Below are 5,571 nucleotides of genomic sequence, written 5' to 3'. Positions count from 1 at the left end.
ATCATTGTTTTTTTAAATTCTGGGTCAGAAAGTTCCATCAGATTTTCTGGCTTCAGGTAATCCACCGATACTGTGTCACCCTTTGGGGGTGATATCTTGCTTTGTGCTTGTGTATTGTGTGGGACAGCTTGCTTTATTCGAGACATTGATATGTTTTTGATGAAGATAATGCTCTAGAGATCAGTTGGGTAGCTATCCCTCTTGTGCTTTTCTCTGAACGTCTGACTCCAGAGAAATGTCAGTTCAGTGCCTGTGAGAGCAGCCTCTGGTAGGTAAGATATGTCAAGGTGCTCTGGATTAAAGGCAGGTTGATTAACCAGATGTATAGACACAGGTGTGGAGCCAAATAGGGAAGGTTATGCACGTGGTTGCAGCAATCACAAGGGCAGGTCAACCACTTGGGGGACCTCATTCAGGCCTCAGTTGTCTGGGTGTGCTTACAACTGGGGTCCCTATTCAAATTCCAGCTGTCCATCTCCCACCCAGTGGTTTTCATTCACTGGTCTCTGTCCAGTGGTGCTCACACAGTTGCCCTTGCACCGTGGCCTCTGCCCAGGAAGGTTCCTGGGTCAAGGGTACTCAACAAGACAAAGTAAAATTTCCACCAACCCACTCGCCTCTGGCTGGTCTGCAATGTCCACAAAAGTTCTGCCAAATTATCACTGGCCCGCTCTTTCCTGGGCAGTTGGTGTGCCCTGAGAGAGCTCAGCCAAATTCCCACCAGTGGGCTCAACCTTAGGAACTCTTCCAGACAATAGGTGTTGCCCAAGAAAACCCAATTAGGATCCTACCAGCCTTTCACGTGGCAGATCAGTCCCACAGCAGCTCGATTGGTGGCTTCAGATGATGGCTGTCTCCATGGTGTGCCTTTGTGTGCTGACTCAGAATCGTATTGTCCACGGCTGTTGTGGTGTTGCGTGGAGTCTCTAGTGGCCCTGGAGCACTGCTAGGGGGTGCAGGGTTGTGGGGAGCCCACCAGGGTGTGCCAAAAGTGTGGGGGAGCTGGATGGTGGTGGGGTGGTGTCCCTGGACTTGGTGCTGTGGCAGGGATGGGGGGGTGCAGGGCTTGGGCAGCGCTGGGAGTTAGGGCTTGCAGTTTGTTCCTGGATATTAAGCTGCCAAGTCACCAGTCCTCAGCAAATAAGACTTACTGTGCTGCGTCGCCCTGCTTGTGCGCCGCATCACCCTGCTTGCGTGCCCAAATATTTGTTATTTTAAGCCCTGTGTTTTGGGATAGTTTGTTACATGGAAATAGATAATAAATTGACATTAAATGTTTAGGTTTAACTAAAAAAAATGAATAAAAAAAGTCTGCTCTCTTATTCACCATCACAAGAACATGCAAACACCCCATATATCCAACCACAAATGAATGGATTGAGAAAGTATTCACACAATGCAATACTACACTACACGAAGGAGCAATGATTTTGTAAATTATTACCTAACTTGGGAAGGACTGGAGAGCATTATGCTGAGTGAACTCAGTCCCACAAGGAAAAATATTATATAAAACCATTATTGTAGAATGAGTATAAGGATCCAAGGCAGAGGGGGAGAGTCGAAGCAGAGTGATGAGGATGTGGAGCAGGAGAGGGGATTAATCATGGGGTTGTACAAGTTGGTGGGTTGTGGGGTGAGGGAAATTGGAAAAAATCTGTTCTGGAAAACAATATATTACAATTTTGTAAAGAAACTAGTATAATAATAAAAAAATAATTTTTTTAAAAGAAAGAAACTCTGCTATCAGGGAACTCTCCAGAGTGTTAAAGAGCAATAATGTCCATTTAGAGACTAAGGTGTGCCTGATCCAGGCCACAGTTTTCTTAATTACTTGGTAAGCATATGAGATCTGGATAATAAATATGAAGAATAAATGACAGAAAAATTGATGCCCTTGAGTTGTGGTGTTGGAGAAGAGTATTGAGCTTACCATGGACTGCCAAGAGAACAAACAGATCTGTGCTGGAGAAGGTATAACCAGGTCGCTCCTTGAAATCAATGATTTTGAAACTCCATATCACATACTTTGAGCATCTTGTCAGGAGGGACCAATTCTTGAAGAAGGACATGATGTTTGAAACGTTAGAGGGTCAGTGGAAGAAAGGAAGATTTTGAATGAGATTGAAACAGTGACTATGGCAATGGGGAGCAGATGTGTCAGAGATGGTGAAGTTGGCTCATGATAGGGCTGTGTTTAAAACTATATTGCTCATAGTTATGATATGATATAACATGAGTTGTAGTTGATTCAAAGGCCTATAACAACAACAACATATGATTTAGGCCATTCTATGAAAATGGCGCTAAAAGTGAAGAAAGAAACCTTTGCCCCTCCCTTAACTTAAGACAAAGCAAAGGCATTAAAGGCCAAGAAGACAGTCCTGAAGAGCATCCACAGCCACACAAAAAAAGATCTGCACCTCATCCACCCTTTGGCGTCCTAAGACCCTGAGACTCCGAAGGTAGCCCAAATACCCTTGGAAGAGGTCTCCCAGGAAAAACAAGCTTGTCCACTATGCCATCATAAAATTTCCTGGACCACTGAGTCAGCTATGAAAAAGACAGAAGATAAAAACACACTTGTGCTCATTGTGGATGTTGTGGCCAAAAAGCATCAAATTAAACAAGATGTAAAGAAGCTCTGCGACAATGGTGTGGCCAGTGTCAACAAAGTCAACACTTTGATGAAGCCTGATGGAAAGAAGGCTTAGGTTCAACTTGCTCCTAACTACAATACTTTGGATGTTGCCGACAAAATTGGCATTATCTAAACTGAGCCCAGCTGGCTATTTCTAAATACAATTTTTTCTCACCAAAACCAACCAAACAAAATTAAATACCCCCCCATATGATTTAGATGAAATACTAATTAAAATGCAATTTTATTATTATTCTAAAATAACTAATAACATTTTTCATCAATAGTTTCTCTGATTTATTTTCTTTGATGAAGGCTATACAATATTCACTTAAAAATGTATTCCCCCAAGTTTTAATTTTACCTATTTACTATTTTTTTAAAAAAAAATTAATGGCATTTTTTCTGTAATACAGACTCAAAGACTTAATTAAAGTAGAATGTATTTCCAAGGTAAGCAGTTGCTAATATATTGCATTTTAAATTTTATCCTTGAAATAAAAATTTGGAGCACAAAAATAAAATAGCCTGCTGTTCTTGAAATTCATTAAAAATTTTATTCTTAAAAATGTTTTTCTTAATTTCTAAATGAAGGATTTTTAAAGGCTTTCTAAGAATAAGTGACAGAACAAATTTCAAACAAATTTATTTCCAACAAAGCTCAAATTTTCTGGTCTACACTGTCCTTTATTGACCTCTGATGGTGAAAGTGCAAACTGACATTACAGATACTAATGGAAATAATTCCAGAAATCCCATAAACCTTGTATTGAAGAATATTTTACTTCTATCATCTTATTTACTTTGATAATGTAATAATGTTAATGATCCAGAATATGGAAATAATTTAACTTAAGCAGAAAGGGATTCATAATTTTCAGGGCATGGTGCAGGTTCTTCAAAGCTAAATAAGCCTGAACAAGAGCCCTAGTGGTTATGTGCCTCATATGTGGAGCTGAAAACTGAAAAGTCAACAGTTCAGATCTACCAGCTATTCCTTGGGAGAAAGATGGACAATCTCCTCCCCCAAATATTTACAGCCTCAGGAATTTGATGGGAAGGCACTGCAGAATCAACTGACAGTCCTGGCTTTTAGCAGGTTAAGCCTACAGAAATATCTAACAGTGCTATTAACTTCATAGTTAAACCCAAATATCTTCGTAGGTATTTATTTCCTTATAATCTAGTGAGTATTAAAAATTACACAAATATATTTTGCAAGCAAACGTTCTCTTTTTTCTTCATTCTTAATCATGATTGGAGATGTTCACTTCCATTTTTCACTCCACACTGATTTTCATATTAGCTTTTTATTACAGCAACTACCAACAACCCAGCTTCACAGAGACAAACTCATTAAAAGGAATGTAACATTTTTAAAAAAGGAATATAACATAATCTAACATTGAAACTGTAAACTACCTTAGTTAGGTGAGTCATTTCCACAATGTTTGAAATATGTTGAAAGCCACTGTGTCTCCCTCACAAAATTGACATAACACATGGTGCTGCTGTGAGTTCACCCCAGCACCTGAAGCATGCTGGCACACAGCTGGAGAAACTCAGGCCTAAAATTAAAGACTGAAAGCTATGCATCCTGCATTCAAAGGTATTACTGCTGATCTCCCAAGAAATAAAAACCATAAATTCTTCTCTTCATTTTATCACTTACCAATAGGCAGCAGAATTAGATTGCACTCCTTAATCTCTATACGATTCCAACCCAACTCAATTTATGAGATGGAAGGAATCCACATCCTAGACCTTTTTAATCAGGAAGTGAACACAGGCAGAAAAGTTGCAGCTCTCTCTACTAAGAAAAAGAATGGAGAATCAAGAGAATCGTCTTTAGGTACTGGAGGTGATCTAGAAGGCCATTAGATAGGCTTTTCACTTTACAATTGGATATTTGTTTAAAATTAAATTTGATGGTCTGTGCCTAAGCCAATTTGAAGAAGGGAAAACATAAGGAAATTCAGGACTGGGGACAGCAATACAACCGAGCAGCCTGCACTTCTTCGCTTCACATGGCATGTGAAGCAGGTTTCCAAGTCAAGTGAAGAGCCTGGAAAGTAGCTAGCTGGGCTTTGATCTATCTTATTAATACTCTACCAGGTCTGCTAGCAAGGCAGACATTAGAAATAATAAATGGTGAACCAACAGGCATAAGACACATATCAATTATGATGGAAATTTGGGGAAGGAATGGTAAAAAATATTGAACCAGAACTGGATTCCATCCTTTAAAAATTCTGCATGACCTCTTGAAGAATTCATACTTTCATACCATCAGAGTCAACATCTTGATGCAAGACTCAGTGAAGGCATTCAATCATCTGTATGCTGGTACCAAGAGAGTTGATTGTGGTGTGAAGCAAGTTGAAGCTGTTAACAATCTCAATCTCTTTTTCATCTATCATGGTAAGAATTTGTTTTCTTCCCCCCCCCCAGTTCAATGAAAGAGACTTTATTGAGGGCCCAGGGTCATGGGGCTCAGAAGAAGGCCACCTGCAAGAGGCAAGGGAGCCAGTGAAGAGAGGGCTCTTATTTGACCTTCTTCTTGGGGCGCAGGTTGTTGGTGTGCCCACACTTCTTCTTGCGGCAACTGACACACGGGGATGCAGGCGAGCATAACCCTTGCGGCAGATCATCTTGTCGCAGTTGTATTTCTGGGCGAGCTGGCGCAAGGAAGGCTCAATAATGCCACCACGGAGATGCAGCACCAGATGCAGGGTGGACTCTTTCTGGATGTTGTAGTCTGAGAGTGTACGGCCATCCTCTAGTTATTTGCCCGCAAATATGAGACGCTGCTGGTCAGGAGGGATGCCCTCCTTGTCTTGGATTTTGGCTTTGACATTCTTGATGGTGTCACTGGGCTCGACCTCAGGAGTGATGGTCTTGCCAGTCAGGGTCTTCACAAAGATCTGCAT

At 40.8% G+C, this 5,571-nt stretch overlaps 1 pseudogene; it reads right to left on the bottom strand.

Moving 5' to 3' along the window:
- Nucleotides 1–5,185: 5,185 nt before the first annotated feature.
- On the bottom strand, nucleotides 5,186–5,571 carry LOC102876353 (annotated as a pseudogene).

Source organism: Elephantulus edwardii, unplaced genomic scaffold (assembly GCF_000299155.1).
Source record: "Elephantulus edwardii isolate Elephantulus edwardi_28Jun2011 unplaced genomic scaffold, EleEdw1.0 scaffold00111, whole genome shotgun sequence".
Classification (NCBI taxonomy): Eukaryota; Metazoa; Chordata; class Mammalia; order Macroscelidea; family Macroscelididae; genus Elephantulus; species Elephantulus edwardii.
This window is presented reverse-complemented; position numbering and strand designations above follow the sequence as displayed.